General features: G+C 47.8%; 1 protein-coding gene across 2 annotated transcripts in view; it reads left to right on the forward strand.

Moving 5' to 3' along the window:
- The window catches only part of LOC306930349 (uncharacterized protein), a 58,487-nt gene that overhangs the window by 24,379 nt on the left and 14,068 nt on the right, over nt 1-20,040 (forward strand). The window contains exon 1 of one of the 2 annotated variants that reach the window (XM_079511274.1): nt 6,280-6,716. The exons of the other annotated variant lie outside the window; for it this stretch is intronic. The gene's annotated coding sequence lies outside the window, so the exon portion shown is untranslated. Of the gene's footprint in view, nt 1-6,279; nt 6,717-20,040 lie in introns of those variants that run through there. 2 annotated transcript variants of the gene reach the window in all.

Below are 20,040 nucleotides of genomic sequence, written 5' to 3' on the forward strand. Positions count from 1 at the left end.
TGATAAATATTGAACTCTATGATGAATTATTACACCCTTTAATTTATTTAATTTCTTTGCTGGTGAAAACCGATTAAATAATTAAGCAATATTACACGAGAGGGGGTGGTTTAACGTCATTAATGCACGCCTGCGATGCTGCAGGAACGATCCCGCAGGGCGAGTTCCGAAAGCAACGCAGAAGTTACCGCAGAAGTTACCCTTAAAAATAAGAATCGCTGAATTTCTTTTTTTTTTAATGACAGATGTAGTCTCTACGACCACAAATGTCCCAAAAAACTAGCTAGCCTAGCCACCGAGTTTCCCGCGCTCTGGGAGAACACAGCAGCTGAATTATTTGTTTTCATTAGGTGTGGAGTGGTGCTCGTTTCAACGGTGAGGCCCACAACCATTGGCCAAAGGGTGGCGCTATAGCACTCAAGTGAAAATTATAATATAAAAAAAGTATAGCTCATGAACCTGACAGTCAGCGGACTCCCTCTTTATCAAGCGTTTACACCATGCAGGTTCCGCCTCGCGTAGAACATACACGCCCATTTAATCTAACGTGATGATGTTTATGGTCGCTGTCGGGACACGTTACTAACATGTTTCAAATGGACAGATCTACAAGCTAACAGCGCATCGGTTGCGCACCACGTTACTACTTGTAGATCATCCTATTTTGGCAAGCAAGCCCCTAGCCGATGGATCCACTGGTTAATAAAGTAGCAATCTGTAGGATATCCTTCTCTCACGTATAATGAGAAAGAAGTTAATTGATTTAAGTTCGACCTCAAGACTAAAGGCTAATACAACTTGGCAAGAATATTATAAAAGCCATTTTTATTGAACAATTGCTCACTCACTCACCTTTGCAGATGTGTTTCGCAGGTAGCGGGGATTGAACCCCAGTCTCCCACTCGCCAGACCGACACACAACCTGTCGTGCCAACAGGGCTGAGCCTGATTGGCAGGGCTGTTGTGGGCCGGGTCTTGATATCTTTCATCAGAGCTTATGATTATTATTTGATTCATATCATATCACTGTCGTATGTCGGAAATGGATCAAATCTGGACACACGACACAGCTATAATTTCTTTGTCAGATGGTAAGCCCACTGATGCGTAACGGTTCTTGTGATGATATGTTGTCATGAAATATTAAATGATTCACGGGACATTTGGAGTTACCGAGGCATGCATGTCTGGCGTTCATGTTGTGATCAATATACAGTAGCCTACAGTATAGCCCTATTGTCCCCACAGCCGATCAGCCTAAGTTTTAAGCCATGCTCTGCAAGCCAGCTCTCCTCCAAAGGTGAGATATGAGCAGGCTGCCTCATTGGGAACAGATGCACGACCATTTTGTCGTGGTATTTATATAAGTCACACATTCAACAAGCTTTGAACTGAGCAGATTGGACAGATTGGCCAAAACATCTTTAAAACGGCCATATTTTGCATTTCTTTCACCATAGTAAATGCTACTTTCATGGAGTGAAGAGGGCAGTTTTTTACAGACGGGTAAAAGGGCAGGGGCTGAAGCCTATGCACGCTAGGGTGCATCAAAATTCAATGCAAAAAATGTAACAACAAATTATCAATCTGTTCTTTTGGAATTTTGTTCCAATGGCTATAGAAATGATCTTTGCAAAGTTTGGGGAAAATTCATTCAGATTTACAGGTCCAACGCAGCATGTGAAATTTAGGTAAAATGCCAAAAAGTGCCATTTTCGGTGCTTTTATAACTCCCATTTTCTATTAACATGACATGTCAATTTATCAAAAATACAACAAATAGTTTTTGAGAAGATGTTATTGGAAAGAGCAAAATGTGTTTATTTAACAATAAACATTACATTGTCATTTAAATCATCACTGAAAAATGTTTGAAAATGGAGTCTTAGTCCTCCACTGTGTTCATGTTCAGCCGGCGCTTGCAGCAGCTAAGATTGGGCTGCTCACAGCGGTAATGCTCAACTGCTTGCAGCACATTCTGCAGATGTTGCTCACTCTTCACTGCTGCCACAAAGTCTGTTGTGAGTTTGACCACATGCTCGGCGCAGTCATTGACAACGTTGATAGCACGCACATTCATCAGTCACCACACCTGCCTGGAATGATGCACTGGTAGCCCAATCCTCTACATTGAGTGAGATAAATGCTGGATCGTTCTGCAGCTGGTGCATACCGAACCAGCAGTCTGGGTTGGCAAGGTCAGCCAACATGGTGGTCGGCGAGAGGACTGGAAACTTTGGCTTGCCGAAACCAGTGCCAAAGCGCTGCTGTGGGGCTAGCATGGGAAGATCATCTGGCTTGTGATCCAAGATGGCATCCAAAAGTGCACGTCGCTCATCAGCAGGCACCTTGGTGCTGAAGAGTGCCAGGGGCAGCATGTCAGGAGTCAGGTACCAGAGGTGCCTCTGCAGTGCTTTCATGGCTGATGTTGCAATGCCCTCATCAACAGACTTGTAAGTGTGCAGGTTGTGGTAGAATGTGAGGTCATTCCATGCAGCATCTACGGCCGTGTCACAGGTCAGCCACCATGTTGCGTAGATGTGCGTAATGAAGTTGGCAAACGTCCAAATCTTCTGCACCTGCTGCCGTGTGGGGGTGGTGCCCTGGGGAAGCAAGGCCATATGCCGCTCCAGCATAGCCAACTTGAGAGTGTAGAGTAACTTGGCCATCCAGCATGCCTTGTGCAGCGCTCCCGGTATTTGGAAGTTTACTGGAGTCTGTGCTGCATCATCTGCACCCAGATAGACAAGACACAGCTGCACAAACTCGTGGTAGTCGCCTCGCTTGTAGTCTATCATTGCAGTGAGTTCAGCACGTAACCTGCCCAGGAACGGTTGTTCGGTGTTGGCAGTAATGCAGCGGTACAATGGGTCACTGTATTTGTGCGGCAATCCTGCAGATGCCTAAACAAGGTAACCTCTGGTGAGCGTGAGGACTCCACCTTGAGGCCAGTGAAAATGTGGCTGAGGATCACCTCACCAATGTGATGCTGGCACCGGGCCAGAGCAGTGGTCTACCAAGTGAGAGCTGGATGGCAATGCAGGCTGCTGTGAGATGGCCTGTGTTTGATGCAGTGTTGTCAAATGCCATGTTGACAATCTGGTCGGCACAGCACCACTCCTGCAGTAGCTTACGTCAGCCTGGCAATGATCTCTACACACGCCTCGTCTTTACCCTTTGTATATGCTGGCACGCCAAGCAATTTCAGCTGCTCTGCATCTCCAACCACCACTGTCAACACTCCTCCAACTGGCGCACGTTGCTTAGCGTCGGTGTCAACTTGCCGTCCCAGTGCAGGGTGCACATAGGAGGTGGTGTCCACTGCTTGTGGTGTTCTTTATTGACAGCCTCCAGCACTTTGCGCTGTGATCGATCTACTGTTGTGTATGATGCTGAAATCATTTCACAATTACTGCCCGACTCTGTGATCAGGGCGCACATGAAGGCAGCCTGCTGCTGCATTGGTGTGATCTTCAACCGTGTAGCCAGTGACATAAGACTCGGCCGTAGATGCTGCATGGAATGACCTCACACTCTACCACAACCTGCACACTTTCTTACAAGTCTGTTGACGAGGGCATTGCAATATCAGCCATAAAAGCACTGGAAAGGCACCTCTGGTACCTGACTGCTGAGATGCTGCCCCTGGCACTCTTCAACACCAACGTACCAGCTGAAGAATGACGTGTACTTGCGGATGCCATCTTGGATAACAAGCCGGATGATCTTCCCATGCTAACAGCAGCTCTTTAACACTGGTGCAAGCCAAAGTTTCCAGTCCTCTCGCCGACCACCAGGCTGTCCAACATTGCCAACCCAGACTGCTGGTTCGGTATACACCGGCTGCAGATCGATCCAGCATTGATCTCACTCAATGTAGAGGATTGGGCTACCAGAGGATTGGGCTATCATTCCAGGCAGGTGTTGTGACTGGTGAATGTGTGTGCTATCAACGTTGTCAATGACTGCGCCGAGCATGGGGTCAAACTCACAACAGTTTGTGGCAGCAGTGAAGAGTGAGCAAGATCTGCAGAGGTCCTGCAAGCAGTTGAACATTATCGCTGTGAGCAGCCCAATCTTCGCTGCTGCAAGCGCCAGTTGAACATGAACACAGTGAAGGACTAAGACTCCATTTTCAAACATTTCTCAGTGATGATTTAAATGTTTATTCTTAAGTAAACACATTTAGCTCTTTCCAAAAACATCTTCTCAAAAACTATTTGTTGTAAACTTGATGAATTGACGTGTTATGTTAATAGAAAATGGGAGTTATAAGAGGACCGAAAATTACCCAAATTTGACATGCTGCGTTGGACCTGTAAATCACCATATATTGAAAAAATATTTTGCACGTGTTCTTAAAACATGAAGTGGCACATTTTATCAAAGGAACAGATCAGGAGGTTAAACTTGCAAATTTTGATGCACCCTAATGCACGCGCCTGCCTTTTCTTAACGGTCACCAGCGGACCTAGAATACAGTACGACATGAAGGGACCACATTTATACTCCTGTTCACTGTGTTTTGGGGGTCTTCTCCTGGCTGGCAGGGCAGAGGATTGACATTAAAGATGTGGATTGATCCATCATGACATGCTGTGGTCTCACTCTTTCTACCAACACCTATTAGTGCAGCGACACATTCCCATGACAACAGTCACTCTATACAGAGTATCTGGTATTTTTGTAACCTCCAAAAGAAAAACTAAAAACAAGAAAAAAATATTAATATGAGACCATCTCTTCGTCAAATGTAATTCAAAAAATTATAATTTTACAGAAAATATACAATATTCAAAATTGGCCAAATTGTCAGCTATCTAAGAAAGGATTAGGATTAGGAAATATATTTTTGTGGGGGGGTCCCTAGTTCAAACATGATTTTTTGGGTGTCTCCAGTTCAGTTATTAAGGGGCAAAGCCCAAAGGGCCAATGGTCCGTCCTTTTTTGTAGTTCTCTGTTACAGGCACTTATTGTAGTTGTCTTTTTAAGGGGTCGCGCCCGAAGTGCCTGGCCCTTTAAAAACAAAATTGCATTTCTGGCTTAACCGTGCAGTCGGTTTTCGAGAAACTTGGCAATATCGTAGAGGGGTGCCAAAGGGTGAGAACGCAAAGCCTACGGCCATTGGCCAAAGGGTGGCGCTATAGCACTCAATCGAAAATGCATTTGAACAGGTATAGCTCATGAACCGACCGAACCAACAATAAAACTTGGATAGACATGCGTCTCCTGATGTCGAACAACTTTGTGTTCTGACTTTTGACCTCTGACCCTGGCTAATGCTGCATTCACATGGAATCAGGCAAGCGGTAGATGGCAAACCGGAAGTCATTTTAGTGGACGGGAGCAGGACGGTAAACGGAACAGGACGACACGGCAACCTGGCAGCCAGATCCGGTGACGGTAACGGCAGACGGCATCAATGTTAAAAGATTAAATCTTTTTACTGTGCCTTCCAGCAGGTTTTGCCGTTTGCCATCTACCGCTTGCCTGATTCCATGTGAATGCATTAGATCAGTGAAGATCACCCACGATCACCCAAGAAGGCTGTGGCTCAGGAGGTAGAGCAGGTCGTCCAATGATCCGGATCGAATCCCGGCTCCTCCTGTCTACATGTCGAAGTGTCCTTGGGCAAGACACTGAATTTATTCACCATTTTGAATTATACATATTTTCTTATGTCAGCACTCCAGGCCAAACTATGCAGTTGTTTTTTTTACGAATTGTGGCATTATGGTAGAGAACAACAACACCCTGCTTAGACACAAAGCCCACAACCATTGGCCAAAGGGTGGCGCTATAGCACTCAATTGAAAAACAGCTATAGATCATGAACTGCCAGCTCATGAACCGCCAGTAATAATTACTAGGAAATTACTAATAGGTACTAATTTAGACTCCCTGATGTTGGTGTCCAGTCATCAGTGGTGGACAAAGTACGCATACTCAAGTATTCAAAATTACAAAGTACTTTTTCCTTTTAATATCAATGCATCATGGATTCAAATTGTAAAAAGTGCAAAAAGCTGATCTACAAGCTCAAAGCGTGTCACACCGCAACACAAGGTTGTAGATCGTCTATTTGAAAATGTGAAGGCAGTTGCAAAACGCATCTATCTATCTATCTATCTATCTATCTATCTATCTATCTATCTATCTATCTATCTATCTATCTATCTATGACAGTTACACACCCCCACCAACAGGAGGCGAAAGGCATTTAGGCAACAGTGCCTGGATTCTTTTGTTGCGCATGCGTGGAAAACCTTTGACCCGGAAGTGCTTGTTTGCATCACTTCACGTGGCTGCGTCTAGTTTTCCATTACGGAGATGGCTGTTTGTTGAACATGTTGTCGTGTCTCTCGGGAATTGTTGATGTTTGTGCCTTTATTACACATTCTATATTACAGTAGGAACAGAAAGCTTGGTGGAAATGTCTCCTAAAGGAGGTAAAAAGCGTCAAATGGAGTCTGTACGGCTGAAGATAAATGAACAGCTAGCGTCGGTGGGAGAGGAGATATTGTTTGTTGTGGACAAACAGCAGCGTGGCGCTGCTGATGATGGTAGTGTGGAGCTTAGCGTCAGAGTGTTTGTGTTGGACCGCCTCAGCGTGGTGGGAGAGTTCATGGTCAACCTCTTCCAGAGAGAGATGGAGACACTAGAAACTCTGCTGGAGACACAAAACAAACTGCTGGACATTGATCTACACACTGCAGGTTAGTAGACTCTAAACAACACCAGCTTAGCTACAACAACTAGCATTAAGCTAGCTGGACGGAACTACATTTCCCAGTAGTTATACTAGCCCTGAAACATGTAGAGGCATTCAACGATCCAAACCTCTAACTCCACATGGTGAGGGCCCTGGGGTGTCTTGACTCATACTCCATATCCAACAGAAAATAGGTGCAAAGAGGAATTGTAATTCAACAAAAAACTATGTATTATGTTCCACAAAATTCCACTTGAATAATCAAACTGTAAATGTCAAATGAATAGCTCCAAAATAAATAAGAAATAAATGAGTATGCTAGTAAGTAAGTATGAAATAAGGTAAAAAACTATGCCATCCCAGCCTCACCAAACATTTTCCATTGTTCTCAAAAGGCATGTCAAGAGACCTTAGACCAGGGGTGCCCACACTTTTTTGACTTGAGGTCTACTTTTAAAATTGCCAGCTCAAGGTGATCTACCAACCAAAAGATAATTATCCCTTTGCTTAAAATACTCAAAATATGTACCTATATGGCGAATAAATAAATAACATTAAGGCATTAGGACTTTCAAAATCTAGGTTTCAAAATCAATTCTATTTATTTATCTTTTCAGTTTCCCCGCATTGCAAAGAAGAGACTTAATTTCTGACTTTTTCTGGCCTGTTAACATTTTCATATGTCACCTGGTTGCTTGTTTCTCTCTCAGTCACGAAATGTGGCAACCGTCAAAGCTAGTCGTAGTTTGTTTTGGTTGTGATGCATGGATGATATGGCATCATGATGCTACCGCACAGACCACACAGAGACTACCGTGGAGGCGCGGACCCCCACGCAGACTATCGCGGACCCCCACGCAGACTATCGCGGACCTCCGTGGGGGTCCGCGTCGACCTCCGTGGGGGTCCGTGCCGACCTCCGCGGGGGTCCGCGCCTCCGCGGTAGTCTGTGTGGGGGTCCGCGGATAATGGGGGTGTCCGCGGAGGAGTCTAGTCCATTTATTTTTTAGAAAAGGGTTTGTTTAACAACAGAACAGACCCGACGTTCTCCTTCAAAGCCACCGGCGCGCCGCCGCCTGCCCGAGGCGAGGATTGTTTTTATTTTTTTATTTTTTCATGGCAAGGCCAAGCGGTCTACCTGCGCAGCGCTTGCGATCGACTGGTCGACCGCGATCGACGTAATGGGCACCCCTGCCTTAGACTCTCCCACTGAGCCTTTCAAAATAAAATACAAGTTACAATTCACTGTTGTACTTTAAAGGGGAGAAATTATAAAGGAAGTGCAAAGGGTCTCACTAAATTGACATGACATACTAAGTTTCTAATTAGGGGCCAAGGTTAGGTTAATTGGGTATTGAGGGTTAATTGGGTCTTGTGTTGATGGATTATTGGGTTTAGGGGTTGGTGGGTTATTGGGTTAGGTTGATAGGAACTTGGGTATTGCCCTATTCATTTCTTTTCACATGTTTAATCATGTTATAAAAAATCATTGACAGGTGAGATATTAAGTTCCCACCCCTGTCTATCCCGTAAAAATACCGAGGGGTCTTTATCTCATTTCTAGCCAGAGATATGATTTTTTTTTGGTTAGGGGTTGTTAGGGGTGCACTACAAATTTTACAACACACGATTGAGGGGGGCGTAACGGCTGGATTTGAGCACCCAATGACCCATCAATGACCCCTCCCAATGCTTATTAATTGTCCCTAAACCCTAAGCTAGACCCCCACCCCAAAACCCATGAAGGACCACCCCCCAATGCATATTAATTGTCCCTAAACCCTAAGCTAGACCCCCACCCATAAACCCATGAAGTACCACCCCCCAATGCATATGAATTGTCCCTAAACCCTAAGCTAGACCCCCACCCCAAAACCCATGAAGGACCACCCCCCAATGCATATGAATTGTCCCTAAACCCTAAGCTAGACCCCCACCCCAAAACCCATGAAGGACCACCCCCCAATGCATATTAATTGTCCCTAAACCCTAAGCTAGACCCCCACCCATAAACCCATGAAGGACCACCCCCCAATGCATATGAATTGTCCCTAAACCCTAAGCTAGACCCCCACCCCAAAACCCATGAAGGACCACCCCCCAATGCATATTAATTGTCCCTAAACCCTAAGCTAGACCCCCACCCCAAAACCCATGAAGGACCACCCCCCAATGCATATTAATTGTCCCTAAACCCTAAACTGGCCCCCCACCCCAAAACCCATGAAGGACCACCCCCCAATGCATATTAATTGTCCCTAAACCCTAAGCTAGACCCCCACCCCAAAACCCATGAAGGACCACCCCCCCAATGCATATTAATTGTCCCTAAACCCTAAACTGGCCCCCCACCCCAAAATCCATGAAGGACCACCCCCCAATGCATAATAATTGTCCCTAAACCCTAAGCTAGACCCCCACCCCAAAACCCATGAAGGACCACCCCCCAATGCATATTAATTGTCCCTAAACCCTAAACTGGCCCCCCCACCCCAAAACCCATGAAGGACCACCCCCCAATGCATATTAATTGTCCCTAAACCCTAAGCTAGACCCCCACCCCAAAACCCATGAAGGACCACCCCCCAATGCATATTAATTGTCCCTAAACCGGCCCCCCACCCCAAAACCCATCAAGGACCACCCATCCAATGCATATTAATTGTCCCTAAACCCTAAACTGGCCCCCCACCCCAAAACCCATCAAGGACCACCCCCCAATGCATATTAATTGTCCCTAAACCCTAAACTGGCCCCCCACCCCAAAACCCATCAAGGACCACCCCCCAATGCATATTAATTGTCCCTAAACCCTAACCTAGCCCCCCACCCCAAATCCATCAAGGACCACTCCCCAATGCATATTAATTGTCCCTGGACCCTAAGCTGCTCCTTAATTGTCCCCGAATCAAAGCTAGACCCTATAAAAACATAATCATAAATACACTTGTTTGCAAGCTTAGGGACCCACAAATGTGTCACTACAAACCCTTACCAATTGACTCCAAATCGTCTGAAACATGCTCCTAGCTCATTTCCCCACGACCATTTTGACAGTGCCCCCCCAGTACCCCCCCAGTGCCTCCCCAGACAGTGCCCCCTCAGTGTCCCCCCCAGTGAATCCCCAAGTGCCCCCCAAGTGCCCCCCCAGTGTCCCCCAAGTGCCCCCCAAGTGTCCCCCCAGTGCCTCCCTAGACAGTGCCCCCTCAGTGTCTCCAAGTGCCCCCCACCCCCAGTGTCCCCCCCAGTGCCTTCTTCAGACAGTGCCCCCCAGCCACATAGACAAAGCCAACACTCAATGGAAATCAGACTTTGAATAGGGGACACATTAGCACATTCCAAACCAGCCTGGGACAAGAAGCATAGAGGTGTCACTGACACCAAATGGGCCATTAGACACCGGGCTCAGGAAACAAAAGAGAAATACATGTAAATTTTTCTTTTTTGAAATGGAGCCATGGGGGGAATTAACCCCAATAAGGCTAAATAAACCAAAAGTCCTACAACAATAAGGTAAACTTAAACTCGGGGATAAACTGGAGAAAATCTAAGAGTGATTGGATTAGGCTTCCTTCAAGTACATGGCGAATGCACTCATTCCTTGCAATGTACTTACATACACTTACATATGTTGCGACCTTCGGTCGCAACATATGTAAGTACATTGCACTGAAGTCCCCAGGTCCCCCCAGTGTCCCTCAAGTGCCCCCCAGTGTCCCCCAGTGTCCCCCCAGTGCATCCCTAGACAGTGCCCCCTCAGTGTCTCCAAGTGCCCCCCATCCCCAGTGTCCCCCCCAGTGCCTTCTTCAGACAGTGCCCCCCAAAGTGCCCCCCCAATCCCCCCCCTATTTTGGCCAAAATAATATCCATAAGCCCCGCCCACCTGCAGTTTCAGATATTGGGTGAAAAATGAATGGAATTGATATGGAATTGGGCATTCCAATATCCTATCAAGTCCATTCATTTTTCACCCAAAAAGTCTCACTTCCGGTTTCTCCCCCCCAGTGTCCCCAAGGTGCCTCCCCAGACAGTGCCCCCCAAGTGCCCCCCCAGTGCCTCCCAAGACATTGCCCCACCAAGTGCCCCCCCAGTGCCTCTCCAGAGTGCCCCTCCCAGTGTCCCCCCAGTGCCTCCCCAGACAGTGCCCACCCCCCAAGTGCCCCACCAGTGCCTCCCCAGACAGTGCTCCCCCAAGTGCACCCCCAGTTTCCCCCAGTGTCCCCCCAGTGCCTCCCCAGACAGTGCCCCCCAGTGTCTCCCCAGTGCCTCCCCAGACAGTGCCCCCCCAAGTGCCCCCCAAGTGCCTCCCCAGACAGTGCTCCCCCGCAAGTGCCCCCCCCAGTGTCCCCCACTGGCCCCCAGTGCCTCCCCAGACAGTGCCCCCCAAGTGCCCCCCAGTGTCCACCCAGTGCCTCCCCAGACAGTGCCCCCCAGTGTCCCCCTAGTGACTCCCCAGACAGTGCCCCCCCAAGTGCCCCCCCAGTGCCTCCCAAGACATTGCCCCACCAAGTGCCCCCCCAGTGCCTCCCCAGACATTGCCCCCCCATGTGCCCCTCCCAGTGCCTCTCCAGAGTGCCCCTCCCAGTGTCCCCCCAGTGCCTCCCCAGACAGTGCCCACCCCCCAAGTGCCCCACCAGTGCCTCCCCAGACAGTGCTCCCCCCAAGTGCACCCCCAGTTTCCCCCAGTGTCCCCCCAGTGCCTCCCCAGACAGTGCCCCCCAGTGTCCCCCCAGTGCCTCCCCAGACAGTGCCCCCCAGTGTCCCCCCAGTGCCTCCCCAGACAGTGCCCCCCAGTGCCTCCCCAGACAGTGCCCCCCCAAGTGCCCCCCAAGTGCCTCCCCAGACAGTGCTCCCCCCTAGTGCCCCCCCAGTGTCCCCCCAGTGTCCCCCAAGTGCCCCCCCAGTGTCCCCCCAGTGCCTCCCTAAACAGTGCCCCCTCAGTGTCTCCAAGTGCCCCCCCCCCCCCCCCCAGTGTCCCCCCCAGTGCCTTCTTCAGACAGTACCCCCCAAAGTGCCCCCCCAATCCCCCCCATTTTGGCCAAAATAATATCCCTAAGCCCCGCCCACCTGCAGTTTCAGATATTGGGTGAAAAATGAATGGAATTGATATGGAATTGGGCACCCCAATATCTTATCAAGTCCATTCATTTTTCACCCAAAAAGTATCACCTCCGGTTTTCAGATATTGGGTGAAAAATTAATGGAATTGATACGGAATTGGGCACCCCAATATCTTATCAAGTTCATTAATTTTTCACCCAAAAAGTATCACTTCCGGTTTCAGATATTGTGCCAGTGCCTCCGTAGAGAGTGCTCCCCCCAAGTGCCCCCCCAGTGCCTCCCCAGACAGTGCCCCCCAAGTGTCCCCCCAGTGCCTCCCCAGACAGTGCCCCCCAGTGTCGCCCCAGTGCCTCACCAGACAGTGCCCCCCAAGTGTCCCCCCAGTGCCTCCCCAGACAGTGCCCCCCAGTGTCGCCCCAGTGCCTCACCAGACAGTGCCCACCCCCCAAGTGCCCCCCAGTGCCTCCCCAAGTGCCCCCCCCGTGTCCCCCACTGTCCCCCAGTGCCCCCCAAGTGCCCCCCCAGTGTCCACCCAGTGCCTCCCCAGACAGTGCCCCAAACTGTCCCCCTAGTGACTCCCCAGACAGTGCCCCCCCAAGTGCCCCCCAGTGCCTCCCAAGACATTGCCCCACCAAGTGCCCCCCCAGTGCCTCCCCAGACATTGCCCCCCCCCCCATGTGCCCCTCCCAGTGTCCCCCCCAGTGCCTCTCCAGAGTGCCCCTCCCAGTGTCCCCCAGTGCCTCCCCAGACAGTGCTCCCCCCAAGTGCCCCCCAGTGTCCCCCCATTGCCTCCCCAGACAGTGCCCCCCAGTGTCCCCCCAGTGCCTCCCCAGACAGTGCCCCCCAAGTGCCCTCCCCAGTGTCCCTCAGTGCCCCCCCAGTGCCTCCCCAGACAGTGCCCCCCAGTGTCCCCTAAGTGCCTCCCCAGACAGTGCCCCCCCAGTGTCCCCCAGTGCCCACCCAGTGCCTCCCCAGATAGTGCCCCCTAGTGTCCGCCCAGTGCCTCCCCAGACAGTTCCCCCCCCAAGTGCCCCCCCAGTGTCCTGACAGAAACATCAAGTATGATTTCCGGCACACCTCGTCGCTGCGAATCCAATGGTCTTGTGTAACCTGTGTGACCCGTTACAATAGAGGAGTTATGGCTATAGCATAAATATAAATACCTGCTATATTTATGTTGGGTTTTGGACTAGTTACCAGAAGTGCTAGGATCGACTATGGAGCCAGGTACCAGAATAAACACCAGTGTACAGTTTTATCTCTTGTTGGAAGTTAATGAACTGTGAACACTTCCCTTTTTAATATTAATAAATGTAATTATGAAATAGAAAAATAATAAAACACACATACAATTACTCAATTCAATTAAAATAGAAAATACAGACCCGGGTATCAAAACAAAATAAATCCTAATTGGCCAATATCTAAATTCAAGTTCCCTTCAGTCTCTGTTACTGATGTGCACATAGAACGAATTGTTCGATTCACACCACTACAGAGTGGTGTGCGTGTGAATCAGTATACCACAGATAGTTCAGTTCACACCACTGTGAAGGTGGTATGTGTACTTGTCCTACTGCACAATATGTGCAGTGGAGTTCTGATTTCCCTACCACACCGTTGAGTGAGTTGGATTGTGTGGGTATCAAGACAGTCAGCGGATCAACTCTCCAATCTTCTGCATGCAATTATCTTCTGGTTCATCTCCGTGGGTTTAGCTCGCCATGCTGGACATCAGCAGAATCAAACTCCAAAATCCAAGGGTTTCCAAAAAACCTGACCTACAGTAAGTAAGTCAGAATATATATCACATTCTGATATAGGGTTTTATGATCCCCAAAATAAAATAATGCCTTACTTTATCTTATCAGATTCACATTACTCATGTCAATACAATCATTGCAATTCTTATTATTTTACATTACATCACTAATGTAAAATTCCATTAATCCCAAAAACAATAAAACAAATAATCAAAACATTTTCACATTAAATGGCATAACACAGCTACACCAGGATCAAAACATTGCTATGTGATCTGTATACTGCAATGGCAGCCTCCAGTAGTATGTGCAAGGGCAGGCTGCCTATACAGACACATGCAGTAAAAATATAGTTCTTACACCAAAGTGTAAGTGTAACACCAAAGTGCTTCTTAGTGTGCAAAAAGCACAGGAAAGTGTTTAACACTACTCCCAATAAACATTCAGCATTGTACAAGCTGTGCAGAGATACAATAAAACATCACATCAACATCATTTATCTCACATGACCACTTCAGAATTAGCATGCTATCGTTTGTAGCATAAGTCAATGCAGTTCCCTGTGTGTTTACTAGCATAGCATAGTTAGCATAGCAGTGAACAGCTTCTCACCATGGGTATCTCTCCAACAAACACAAACTTCGACACCAGGTCACTCTGGCTTTACCTGAGGTCACTCTGGCTTTACCCAGAAGAGATTCTGGGTAATACAGTCAGCAGACTGTTCTAGCTTGAGTTTTACAGACTATTTTGTTACTAAATACTGGCTTCACTCAGTCAGTAGCTGCTGTCTCCTCTCACTCATGTGGCTCAGAAAGGAAGTTGCTTGGTCTGCACACAGGGCTTAGCTTGCTCAAACAGGAAGTGTCATGTTCAAAATAAAAGCACTCATCTCAAAATAAGGACTTCACAATAGTTGACATCTTTAGTTTAGATTAATGATATATATTAACCATTTGTATCCTGACAGCTTATCTTAACTATAGTGTCTTAATATAATTAATATGGCTCACCATATAAAATAAACATTATGTTTGGGACACATTTCAGGTCTTTTCAACCCTGGGTTACACCCTCCCCTCTTGAATCTATGCACGTCCCTGTGCATTGGCACGGCTGCTTGGTAACAGGTTTAAGGGGATGGGGTGAGCAATTATCAGGTTTTAGGAATGGGCTGAGGTAAGTGTCTGTGGCTTTGGTTCCCATTAAGGCTTCAGTGAAAGCGGTGCTCAGACCATGGAATAAGGACTGGACAACGGATATCAGTGGGTTCCCAGGAGCTGAATACTGAAATCTTTCAGGTTCTCCTCTGTTTCTTGTTGAACGTCGGACAGCACTTGCTTGACCATCGGTTTCAGCATCTTCAGCTGGCACTGCATCATCAGTTGCCACTGGAACATTTTCAATTTCTGTTTCCTTTTCTTCCACAGGGACATCCTTTGTAGGAGTTTGTGAAGTTTCATCGGTAGGAGTTTCCTCTTCAGTAGTCTCGTGGACATTCATCGGTAAGTATACTTCGGTAAGTTCTTCAGTGTTTTTATCCTTTTCAGTTGTCTCATCAGCAGTAGAAGGTAAGTACTCATCACCAGAAGCGGCTGGCGGAACATCAGGTACGTTTCTCACTTCTGTACTGCGTAAGGGATCAGGTAGGTACTCTTCACCATCTAGGGCATCATCATGTAAGTGATCTTCTCCTGAAGCAACATCAGGTAGGTCAATGTCATGTATTGTCTCCGTTTTATCTTGAAAGCTTGGATCAGGGCAGTTGTTTGCTCTGGGAATTTCATAAACTGCTGTAAATCTGGTGTTTCCCACCGCAGGCTGCTCTCTGAACCACTCATAAGGAATTTCATCCTCAGAGTCTGAGTGTACGCTCACATCTTCAGGTTGTTGAGCAGACTTTCGTGTTTTTGGTCGTTGTGGTTTTGGTAAATCAGGCTCCTCTTCAGTCAGTGGGAGAGATCCACATGGAAGTAGAAGGTCTCTATGTAGAGTTCGCAGAGGACCATCTTTGTTCTCTGGTCTGAGAGTATAGACTGGGAGATCACCAGCTTGCTTCACCACCACATATACGTCTGACTCCCATTTATCAGCAAGCTTGTGCTTACCGCGAAGGCGGACAGCTCTCACCAACACTCTGTCACCAGCTTCTAGCCTAGAAGCGGTTATATGTCTGTCAAATCTTGTCTTGTTCTTTTCTGCTATCTTTTTGGCATTGAAGGTGGCTATCTTGTAGCTCTCTTCCAGATGCGACTTGAGATTCTGCACATACTGTGAGTGAGACTTGTGTTCACCTTCTTTCAGGGGTAATCCAAATGCCAGGTCGACAGGCAACCTTGGTTGACGACCAAACATTAGTTCATAGGGTGTGTACCCTGTTACATCATTCTTCGTACAGTTGTACGCGTGCACCAGGGGTTTCACAAAGTTTCGCCATTGTGATTTGTCTTTATTTTCCAGCGTTCCTAGCATGTTTAACAACGTCCTGTTAAAGCGTTCGACTGGATTCCCCCTGGGGTGGTACGGGGTAGTACGAATCTTACGGATACCAGCAACCTTGCATAGTTCCTTGATAGTACGTGACTCAAAATCAGGTCCCTGATCGCTGTGCAGACGTTCTGGGACTCCGTAATGGACTATGAAGTAATCCCAGAGACATTTTGCGACCGTCTGGGCCTTCTGGTTTGGTGTTGGGATGGCAACAGCGTATTTTGTAAAATGGTCCGTTATCACTAGGACATCTTTCGTATTACTTCTGTCAGGCTCTATCGACAAGAAGTCCATACAGACAAGCTCTAGTGGTCTGGTGGATGTTATGTTGACCAATGGTGCGGCTTTCTGTGGTTGTGTTTTTCTTCGAATGCACCGATCACAGGTCTTGATTTTTCTTTCAACGTCAGCTGCCATCTTCGGCCAGTAGAATCTGGTTCTAACCAAGTCTAGGGTACGCTCAATACCTAAGTGACCCATATCATCGTGAAGACTTTGGAGAACAACAGCTCGGAGCTCTTCAGGTAAGACAAGCTGATAAGTAACACCGCTATTGTCTTGCCGTCTTCGATATAGAACTTGGTTGCGCATTTCGAGTCGATTCCACTCTCTTAGAATGAATGGTATATCAGGGAGCTCTTTTCTGACTGTTGGTGGGACTTTTTCTCCACTTTCAATGTGGGATATGACTTCCCTCAGACAGGGGTCAGCTTGTTGTTTGTCTCTGATATCTGTTTCAGACAGGTGAGGAAGGACAGGTAGACCACCATGCTGTTCCTCGTTCACGAAGTCATCTGGCAAGGCATCAGGCGAAATTGCTAATGACTGCACCAGAGTTATGGCTCCATCGCTGTCGCTGTCTTCGTCTGTTGGGTTACAGACCATGTGTTTCTCACAGATGGCATGCACAACTTCTTGACTTAGACCAGCTTCAGGGTCAGTCAGATGTGTTTGGGTGAACTGGCTTATGCGCTCCTGTTCCTTCTGGGACATCAGGTCATTAGTCAGCTCTCCATGGGGCCTTCTGGAAAGACCAGCTGCATCAGAATTCAGTTTTCCTGCACGGTATTGGAGTTTGAAGTCAAAAGTGGACAGGGCTGCTAGCCATCTGTAGCTAGTGGCATCTAGTTTCGCAGTGGTAAGAATATACGTTAGTGGATTACTGTCGGTCACGACAGTGAACTGGCCTCCGTACAGGTAATCACCAAACTTTTCCACTGCTGCCCACTTTAAGGCCAGAAATTCCAATTTGTGGGCTGGATACCGTGACTCGCTGCGAGACAAACCCCTGCTGGCATATGCAATAACTCTCATGCAACCTTCTTGCTCCTGGTATAGGGCTGCCCCAAGCCCGATGGTACTGGCGTCAGTATGAAGGACATACGGTAACTTGGGGTCGGCGAAACCGAGAACAGGGGCTGTAGTAAGTTTGTCAATGATGGTGTTAAATGCAAGTTCACAGGTGGTTGTCCAGCGATCACCAAAGGGCTTTTTCGGGTCATGGTACTGGTGAGTTGTCACCTTAGGCTTGGCATTCTTGTGCAGTGGCGGGTATCCAGAGGTCAGGTCAGTGAGAGGCTTGACTATGCTGGAGTAGCCTTTTATGAATCTGCGATAGTACCCCGAGAAGCCAAGGAACGATCGCAATTGTTTCAACGTCTGGGGCGTCGGCCACGTTTTCAGGGCTTTCACTTTTTCAGGGTCGGTCTCCACTCCATGTTCGGATACGACATGTCCCAGGTACTTGACTGATGACTGAAAGAATTTGCATTTCTCAAGGGAGAGTTTCAAACCATATTCCTTCAGGCGGTTTAGAACTCGCATCAGTCTTGTCTCGTGCTCTTCCAATGTTTTGGAGAAAACGATGATGTCATCAAGAAATACAATCACTTCTTTCAGGTTCATATCGCCCATACATTTTTCCATCAGACGCTGGAATGTACTTGGAGCATTTGTAATGCCTTGGGGCATACGATTAAACTCCCAGAATCCCATGGGGCAGACGAAAGCGGTTTTGGCTTTGTCTGACTCGTCAACCTCGATCTGGTAGTAGCCGGATTTTAAGTCAAGAACTGAAAACACTTTGGATCCGGTGAGTGTCGTGAATGTCTCTTCCAGGTTTGGGAGCGCGTAAGCATCCTTTACAGTCTGTAGGTTGAGTTTCCTGTAGTCGATACAGAGGCGGACATCTCCATTCTTCTTTCGTACTACTACTATAGGCGAGGAAAATGGGGATTCCGACTCACGGATCACTCCAGCTTGCAGAAGTTCTTGCAGGTGCTTACGGACCGCTTCCCGGTCTTGAGGGTGTATGGGACGGGCTCTGTGTTTAAAGGGGGTTTCATCCGAGAGCTTGATTTGGTGCTTCACCTTATCAGTTCTTCCGAAGTCAATATCATGCTGAGCGAATACTTCGGGCATGCTGTTCAGCTTCTCTGTGATACGCTCCTTCCACTCGGCAGAGACAGGAGAGTCATCGAAGTTGAACCTTGGATTGGAGTTCTGGGGAGATTCTGATTTTGGTGAAGTGGCACTATGCTCTTGGGAGAGGACCCTCTGAAATGCACTGAGCTCACCAATGACACACCTCTGCGGAATAATAATGTCATGGTCGGACTCATTGGAAAGTACTACTGGTACTTTGTAAGGTTGGTTTTGGGGCAAGTCAATGAGGCAGGTGTTCACCAGAATTCCACCTGGCAAGGAGGACAAGGAAGGCTGCTCCAAAACTACAGACCTCGCAGTCATGCATACATTTGCAGTGACACGACCTTCCAGTACCACTGTTTGGCCCGCTGGGACTAACTGGGGACTTGTGCTATGCATCTTAACCAGCCCGTGGTTACCATCCTCGTTTTGACGCTTTCTCAGTTCAAGGACCTTTAGCACTGCTTTGTAGCCATGTGCTACTGGTTGATGTGTCTCAGAAGTGGCTTCAGAATAGGTCTCATACAAGACATCAAGCGCGTTGGTTCCGATCAGCACAAGTGAGTTAGAATCAGTTCTGATGTCTGGGACCACTAAAGCGAGTGTGGGAACCTCAATTTGTGAACCAACAAACTCTTTGGGAAAGGTGACACTTAGCTCGATGTATCCCAGATAAGGTACAGACTGACCGTTGGCTCCTTCAACTTCAAGCAAGTCATAGAGTGGTTTGATCTGGTATTCAGACATATATTGCTGCAGGAATGACTGAGGGACCGTGGTGACTTGTGAACCTGTATCGAGTAGTCAGTAGACAGTTGACAAGGTGTCCTTCTATTTCAACTTGTGCTGTGCTTTTTGTGCCTACTAAGCCTTTTGGTAGCTTGAAGGTACTCCTTTCTTTTGTTTGAGACATTTTCATCAGGGTACGCTTCTTGGCAGTCACTTTGGGTTTGTTTTCAATGGGACGTGGTTGATCATCTACAGCTCCGGTCTGTCCCTCGACAGGAACTGACTTCAGTTTAAAGAATCTGCGGAAGCTTCTGCTTCCCATATCTGCTGTCGGTCTTTCAGTTCTTTTCTCTTTGCTGCTACGAGAGCAGGGTTTGCCTCAGACTCACAAGTAGCAACAATATGTCCATCTTCTCCACAGCGAAAACAATACCAGGGCCTTGGCTTTGATTTATTGTTTTTATGGGGAGATGGATTGGATTCAGTCTGTGCATGGTCAGGTCTTTTAGGTTTAGTCTCTTTCGATTGGCCTTTCTTGGGAGCTTTTGGCTTGTTGTTCAACAGCGACGTTAGCTGACTCTTCAGGTCGGCAACTTGCTTCTTTAGCTCTCGTATGCTACTTGTGTCAGAGCTGGCTTGACTTTCATCGTCGTTGTCACTCACGCTCTGTACACGCAGCACAGCTTTCTGCTTTGTGACTCCTAAGTGCCGTTTCATTCTTGTGGCTTTTGCCGATTGTCGGTCTTCCTCTGTGCGTATAAGCAGTAACAGTTCTGCAAATGATGGGGGATTATCTTTTAGTTTTTTGTCTTCAAGATGGAGGTCAGTTATCAGACTGTTCTCCCAGCAGCCTCTACA

This window comes from Electrona antarctica (genome assembly GCF_951216825.1).
Source record: "Electrona antarctica genome assembly, chromosome: 9".
Classification (NCBI taxonomy): Eukaryota; Metazoa; Chordata; class Actinopteri; order Myctophiformes; family Myctophidae; genus Electrona; species Electrona antarctica.